An 8963-nucleotide genomic window follows, 5' to 3' on the forward strand; every position below is an offset into this window, starting at 1 on the left:
TTAGGCCGAATTTAATTTAAATTAATCCCACCTTTTGTCCAGCTATCAATTTTGAGAGATTGACTAAAACCTCAAGTATTAATGCTATTTTCTGTCACTATCATAATGGAATTTTTTGTCACAGTATGGAATTCACAATTCATAATATCAAGTTACTTGAATGATTCTTTATGTTCTCTTTGTGTTTTCAGTATTCAAACCATACTGACACCATTTAATGTATAATGGATGGCTGCATATGAGCATTTAAGACTCTTAGGAGGACATGGCATATTAAGGATAATATTATAATGACTGTCAGAAGGATAGTACTGAGAGACTAATATATACTCCTAAATTGAAATCCCCATGATTTGAACTTATCAAAATCAAATATATCAACAATGAGCCACAAGAGCAATCTACTTGTTTTAATCAAATAGCTTTTTTGTTGATTTCTTACAACTGAGTTTCCATCATAGCAGATATCACTGTCCACATGCAGCAGGAGGTTGTTAGCTATACATATAATCCTCACTCTTCAGTCAACAGATAGTCCAAAGCAATCATATTGTCTAAAACAACTTTAGCATGAGAATTTAAATAAGTTTGATGGACAACTATAGCTTTTGAAATAGGGTCAGCTATAACAGCTAATATAGTTGGTTGTTAAATCCTGCACAGATAAAAATATGTACTAAAGGGACACAACAGACAATTCCCTGGTTTGTGTGGTTAGGGACTACCTCAGGAGAGACATTAATGATATTTGTCTAAGACCCCATTATTGATTTTTGGTTTTGAGTAAAGGTTTCCCACTGTCGTTCAAGCTGGAGTGCAGTGGCAGAATCATGACTGACTGTAGCCTTGACCTTCTAGGTTCAGGCAATCCTTCTACCTCAGTTTCCTGAGTAGCTGGGACTATAGGCATGTGCCACCATGCCTGGCTAGTTTTTTGTTTTTTTATAGAGACAAGTCCTTGCTATGTTACCCAGGCTGGTCTTCAACTCCTGGGCCCAAGCAATTTTCTTTCCTCAGCCTCCCAAAGTGCTGGGATTACAGGCCTGAGCAACCGTGCCTGGCCAGAAGATTCCATTATTGAGTCATTGCATAGTTGAAAGATTTTGTCAATAAAGGGGTTAAGGTTATAAATTATTCTAAAAACCATTGAATTATCTTTCTTTTTGTTTTACTATTCAATTTCTGGCATGATTTAACTGCAAACCTCTCAATAGAAATTTTCCTTACTGTTAGATTTAAACAAGTAATCTGAATATGTGAATCTAAAAGCCTAACCCTATACTAAAGACCAGCTATTGCTCTTGGAACATCAGAGTAATTTGTTACAGGGTGAAACAGAAAATCTCTAAGGTTCTGTAAGAAATTAGATTTAACATGACATATCTAACATTTAGTTAATGTTTCCTATGGAAGTGATTGCTTATGAAATTATAATTGTCACATTATCTTGCTGTGTATAAATGGAAAAGAAACACAGGGAAAAGAGGAAATGGGACAAAGTTTCATGATGACAGAGTTGAAAGAAGTCTTGATCTATGACCCTGGGAAAGCTATTTGTATCTAAGATGTCATCTGCTTTTGCGGAGAAACCTTCCTGGTCAGTTTTACCTTGAGGTTTCCAATGGGTACACAGTCACAAGAGTCTGAAGAGGTCCTTTTAAGTTGAGAGATGTGAATCCAAGGCCAAGATTCAAGGCCATGAAGTTTTGCTGAAAAGAAGAACTTGGTATGGTCTCTTCCAGTCAAGTTCAAGTGCAGCCTTTCTCTAGTATCTTTTTCAAAAGACTCAATCTCCAGGTTCTAGATCATTTCATCAGTTGATGGATCATGAAGAACTTCTTTTATTCAGTGAAAATATACTTGGGCATAATGCACTGAAACCTTGAAATGCTCTCGTATCAGAGCTTGTAAGAGCAGAAGATACATAAGTTTTTTTTTTTAGGGGCATAGGTCCTCCAGTAATCATTTCATAAAGGATCCATCTGTGTCTTCCAATGGGACTGAATCTTATTGCCATTAGTAATAACTTTGACCTAGGAAGTCCAATTAGCTTTGCCAGTGCCAATGTGTTTGTAATACCTTATTTGACTATTTTACCACTGGTCCATTGAACTGAGTACCTCTGTCACTGTAATTGACTAAGATTCAGCTTCTGATATAAGAATATATCTTGTTTTTTGGGAGCCCCCCCAATGAAATTTACTTATACAAAAATTGTGTATTTATTCTTACATGTTTTAGCTTCAGTCACCTTCTAAGTACTCTCCATTTGATACAATACACCTACTCAGATACTTTTTCCACAGCTAAAAACTGTTTTGAACTCATCAGTTTCGATGCCTTTTAGTGCTTCTGCTGTTTTTTGTTTTAGCTCTTCCACATTGGCAAAACATTTACCTTTGAGGACTTTTTGCATCCTGGGGTGTGGGGGGTGGGGCTGTTCAGGGTGAGATCGGGTCAATGGGGAGAATGGGGCATGGGGTCATATTGGTTTTGGTCAAAGTCTGGTGAGCATTCAATGCAATGTGGGTAGGTGCACTCACAAATCATCCATAATGAATTGGGCAAACGCTTGAAAGAATCTCAAAAACAATAAACAAAAAAACATACAAACAAACAAACAAACAAAATCCAAAAAAACTCCCCAAATCAAAATTCACTGAAGCCAAATGCAGCCTCTCACAACAATTCTAGCCGGTACACTGGTACTGATGGTTTCCTAGAACACTTACCTAGCAAGGGAACCATTTGCTACAGGGGGCCTGCTCTCCAAAAGATAATTCTGTTTTGGGGGTTCCCCCTCATACTCATGAGTTAGGCTAACGTTTATTTACATGTCAAATTAGTTTGCAGTTCACTGTGTATAGAGGCAGCTTTAGGACAAGCAATTTTATTAAGTAAACTAATGAAATGATAAGAAAGTTCCTGATTCTGCAAAATTGGGTTTAAAGTTAGAAATCTGTACATGAAATTCACCAGAGGATTTAAAAAATACACTGAAGTTTAAGAATCATTGATAAACAAAGGTGAAAATAACATGCTTTATCTTTTAATTTTTTAGTCTGTCAAAAACTACACCAAATGTCATGTGAGAAATGAGCAGATTTGTAACAAACTTACCAGCTGTAAAAGTTGTTCACTAAACTTGAATTGCCAGTGGGATCAGAGACAACAAGAATGCCAGGCTTTACCAGGTAAAGATTTCAAAATTAGGCAAATGATTTTTAAAGTCTATAAGCTAATATCAGTATTGTGAAATGCATTTAGTAAGAACATTATATTTTATAAAATTAAGGCAATAGTGAATATCAAATTATAATTTTGTAGTAATAATAACATTGTTTCCACAAGAAAACTTTATTAATTATATATTTGATTCCAATTCTTTTAAGGTGTCATGTGTTTACTAAACTACTGAATTGATTGGATACCTTTTCATTTAAAAAAATCTTAAAATCTAAAAAAAAAAGCACTCAGAATTAATATACAGATTTAACAAACAGTAAGATTTTATATATTTTACTTGCTTTCAAGTGACCTTTATTTTTTAAATTAAGTGAATATTTTTATTAACTATTGTTTATTATAAATTGTAACATTTATAAATATATTATCTGCTTTTATGAGACTCTTAAGTTGTACAAATTAGAGCAAAGCTCATTTTAAAAAGTAATTTAAAAATTTTTTTTCGCAGTTAACATTCTTAGTAAATCTTAAGTATTCTTCCTCTTAAACATAAAAAATAAAATCAGAAAATTACAAAGTAATGCAAGCATTTACCAATTGTTATACAAATAAACAGACACATGCTGATTAAGTAACTTGCTCAATACTACATGGCTTTTGAATGTCAGGGTTATAACTATTAACTAGGTGTTTTATTTCTGTTCAGTTTTTTGTCTCTCTCTATTCTAGGATTTTTTTTCGTAGAAAAATTTCTGAATCTATATAATTCTAAAAAGTATTGGAAAATTCCATCACAGAATTTATGTCTGAAAGATAATCTTTTTTATAGGCTCCTAAAATAAAATAAAAATTTTTCTGCCTTTAAAAATACTGTTGAAGTTTTGGAATTCTTATTCAGATGTTGAATTTTGTTTATATGCTGACCTTTAAAGCTTTTAAATTTATGTTCATTTTGAGAAAATTAGAGAATAATGCAGCAGGCAGGATTTAAGAAGCAACTTAGAAGACACTTAGAGCTTAGAAGCAACTTAGAAGACACTTAAGAAGCAACTTAGAAGACACTTAGAGCTTGAAAGTAGTATTGATGTCTAAGAATTAAATCATGAAATAAACATGTACATCAATACAAATATTTACAAAGTTGTCTTAGAAGACAAGGGAAATCTTGGACCCCAAATAAAATTTGACTGAAGGAATGTATACATTTTTAAAAAAAGAGATTGCTTCATTAAGAAGGGAAATTTGTTGCCAGTGGAAGTTTGGAAAAATGACAGTGTAATTACTTTTGCTAATACCTATCTACTCATTCTCCATGGAGAAGAATAATGTTGCTTTGGTATAGGGGCTCCACTTGACCGGGATATTATTTTGGAGTTATAATAAAATGTTGTATTTTACACTAACTCCCTTTTGTGCATTGATATTTACTAAGCAGCCAACTGAGTATATATAGTTTGGTTTTTGTCCAGCTTGTTTAATGGAAGTGAATGGTCTAAGTTGAGGATCCAGTCTATAGAACAGTTATGGAATTCCATGAAAATTGATGAATTGCATTTTTTTTACATTTGTCTCATGTGAACTTGGCAGTTTGAATTTATATCACGAAATCATTAAAATTAATTTCTTCCCTTTTAATCCTACAGCTGAGTTGATATTCAATACTACAGAAACCTAAAATATAAAAATATTTGGTTCAGTGGTATTTTTATTTTAGCCTCAAAGGCCCATGCATTTGTTTTTACTCGTATGATTTTTCAATCAGTTATTTTTGGTCTCACTGACAATAAATGAGGAGACAGGCAAAAATAATCTGAATCCTTTCTTGATTCATTAAGGTGAGAAAAGAACATAATTTAACAAAATTATTGCACTATAATGAAAGATAATTTGTTATTCTGGATTCAAGAAGACTGAGAAGATTGCTACACATGTGGCTTCAAACTGAAAATCAGGGTATCCTAAACAATCTTTTAAATGATAATTATAGTTTGTTGAGGAATTACACTTTTCAAACATTGTGAGTTATATATGATATACAACTTAATCTGTAGAGTAGCAGCCATCAAAGAATAGGTATCCCCAAATCCTTTCAGAGAGTCCATGAAGTGAAGACTAATAATATTAAGACATTTACTTTTTAAATTATCATTCTGTTTTGGGTTTACCATGGAGTTTTCCAAAGGCTGATGTGTGCTGCTCCAATGGAGTGAATGTAGAAGCAGGTATGAGAATATAGTTGTCAAAAGCCAGATATTAAAGTGATTTGCAAAAGTATAAAATAATGCACATTACTCAATATTTTTTAAATTTGGAAACTATACTTTTTAAAAATTAAAATATGTGATTTAAGCTGAAATTTCCCCCCAACATTTTATTATGAAACATTTCAAACATTGAAAAATGGAAAGAATTATAGAGAGGTCACCTAATACCTACACCCTAGATTCTACAGTTAGCATTTTGATCTATCTGCTTTATCTCCAGTTGCTCTACTTATTCATCCCTTATTCAATCTTTAATCTATCTTAATTTTTTGATGCTGAGGTCTAATTTTAACTGCCTGTTGCTTTCCCTTGGGAAAGGAATTTGAGGATACATCTCCTTTGGGCGTATTTATATACCATAAAGGGGTAAGGTATAGCAGCAGGAAAAGTGCATTTGTAGTGGGACTTTAAAATATTCTTTAAAATGAATAAATAAATATATTTTTAAATGTTGAGTTTTCATTTTATTGTAGTCCAAGTCCATAGATATAACATATATAAAGGAAAGTTTTGTGGGTTCCTCAATAACTTTTAAGAGTTAAAGACCAAACAAGTGAGAATAGTTACTTTAAAATAATTTTATAAGTGTTGCAGTATTTAATTGAAGGCCCTTCTTGTAGGGCAGGAGGCACTAAATGTTTAATATGATACAGAAACTAAGATACAGTTTAATTTTATAGGTCAGTATGTTAATAAAAACCCTACATTGTTACTTAGTGCACACTAGAGCATAATTTTATTAATGTATTTATAAACTTGTACTTTAGATGATAGGTGATGTTTAAGGTTCAATTTGCATTCTATGGATAAACTACTAATACTGAATAGTATGTTTAAACTTTAGAGAGACCAGAATAGTTGTTTAAAATAAACGTTGGAAAGGAATTATTATAACTTCATTATCAAACATATGTGAAATGAGACTTCTCTATCCATACTTACTTGATTACTTATAAGCAAAGATCAAAAAACTCAACTTATACCAAAACAGTATACCTTGAGCTATGGAAATTAGATTTAGAGGTCCATTAGCCTCACTTATAAGAATAACTTTGAAATTGCTTTTGTTAGATAGTGATTATTTTTCTATTAAAGGGATCTTTTATAAACTGGATCATGGGACATAAATGTAGCAGTGATTTTATTTATTGATATACCATTTGCCAACATAGTAGACTTTACACAGAAAACCTAGTGTGAGTCAACACATTTCAACTGGTATTATAGAGCCAGAACTTACTATATGTTTACGAATTTATGGGCTGGGTGCAGTGGCTCACGCCTATAATCCCAGCACTTTGGGAGGCCAAGAAGAGAGGACGGTCAGAGTCCAGGGGTTTGAGACCAGCCTGGGTAACATGGTGAGACCTCGTCTCTACAATAAATTAAGAAAAATTAACTGCATGTGATTGTGTGTGCATGTAGTTCCAGCTACTTGGAAGGTTGAGAAGGAATGATCGCCTGAACCCAGCAGGTCGAGGTTGCAGTGGCCATGAGCAGCATGCCACTACACTCCAGCCTGGGGGACAGAGTGAGACTCCGACTCAAAAAAAAAAAAAAAAAATTATGAAAAATTAGAATATTCTGTTCTTATTCTCCATCAAGCTATTAGAAAAACTTTAGAATATTGAGATATTTAAAATGCTATATTTTGAAAAATAATTTAAATAGATACAGAAGAATTCTGAAATCGTTGTAAAATATATATGCTTTTTGGTAACCTAAAAATAATATGTATATGTATTTTGACTAGCTCATCTTTGTGGAGAAGGATGGAATCATATTGGTGATGCTTGTCTTAGAGTGAATTCCAGTAGAGAAAACTATGACAATGCAAAACTTTATTGCTATAATCTTAGTGGGAATCTTGCTTCATTAACAACCTCAAAAGAAGTTGAATTTGTTCTGGATGAAATACAGAAGTATACACAACAGGTAAATCCATACTTGTTTATATTATGGAAATATATCATGATTATCTCATAATTTTTGGAAATGATTCATTCTTTTTTTAATACATTTTTTACTAATCTTGAAAAATAATGGTGGAACTAATATTGCATGTGAATTGGCAAAAGACTTATTCTGCATATGTATTTGGCAATAAAGTTTTATTAATTACTTATCTCATTTTCTGTACAGTAAATCACTGCATAACCTTACGAAAAAGTCATCTCGTATGACCAGCTGAAAATAGAAAAACATTCAAGACTTTTGTGTGTGTACTGAACATATATAGACTTTTTTTCCTATCATCGTTCCTAAACAATACAGTATAAAAAGTATTTATGTAGCAGTTGCATTGTATTATTATGAGTAATCTAGAGAAAATTTAAAGTATACAGGAGGATGTGCATAAATTATGTGGAAATACTATGCCATTGCATATAAGGGACATGACATCTGTGGATGTTGGAATCCAAAGGGCTACTGGTTCTAATCTCACACGGATATAGAGGGACAACTATATTACCAATTACTTTCTTTGGAAACACTTAAGTAATGCTTTTTTGATGTAGATGATTTTTAAGACACACTATAGATAGTATATTAAGGTGGTGGAATACATAAAATTTGTACATATGCTTATTTCTACAACTTAGTAGCAAGTTAACCTCTGCAGCTATGTTTCTCATTTGTAAGCTGGGATAGTAATCATACGTACATTGTATGTTTAACGTAACAAACAAAATACTGCATGTAAACAGCATAGTACAATTTTATTTTTGAGAGTTAACTATGATGATGATGATGATTTCCATTATATGGTTTATTATTTTTCTATCATTGTTACCACTACTGCTATTACTACTTTTCCCAGAAATTATTATTTAGAGAATGATTTCTTAGGTAACTAAAATGCATTTATTTGATGACTAGTTAATATTGACATTGATTCTGGAAAAATATTTACCCAGGCTAATGTTTTAATTTTTCCCTGGTGAACAAGTAACATTTTTTTTGCTCAATATTTTATTAATTAAAAAATGGTCACATAAGAATTGTTATGTATTTTTGGGGTATGTAGGGATGCTTTGATTCATACAATGTATAGCATACTCATCTTCTCAAACATTTATTATTTCTTTGTGTTGGGAACATTTAATATCCTCCTTCTTGCTATTTAGAACAATATTATTGTTAACTATAGTTAACTATAGTCATCCTACAGTGGTATAGAAAGTAGAAATTATTCTCTCTAGTTGTGATTTATAATTCTTTAGCAAATCTCTCCATATCCCTCCTTTCTGTCTATACTTCCCAACCTCTAGTAACTTCTGCTTACATATGAGTGAGAATATGCAGTGTTTAAATTTCTGTAGCCTGGCTTAACATAATATCTTCTCCTTCCATCCATGTTGCCATAAATGCCATTCATTATTTTTTAAGGCTGGAGAGTGTTACATTATGTATGTAACACATTTTAAAGATCTATTGATCTCTTGTTGGAAACCTAAGTTGACTTAATATCTTGGCTGCTGTGAATAGTGCTGTGATAAACCTCATGAGGGT

The sequence above is a fragment of the Carlito syrichta genome, unplaced genomic scaffold (genome assembly GCF_000164805.1).
Source record: "Carlito syrichta isolate Samal-C Ts95f unplaced genomic scaffold, Tarsius_syrichta-2.0.1 Scaffold306834, whole genome shotgun sequence".
Lineage (NCBI taxonomy): Eukaryota > Metazoa > Chordata > Mammalia > Primates > Tarsiidae > Carlito > Carlito syrichta.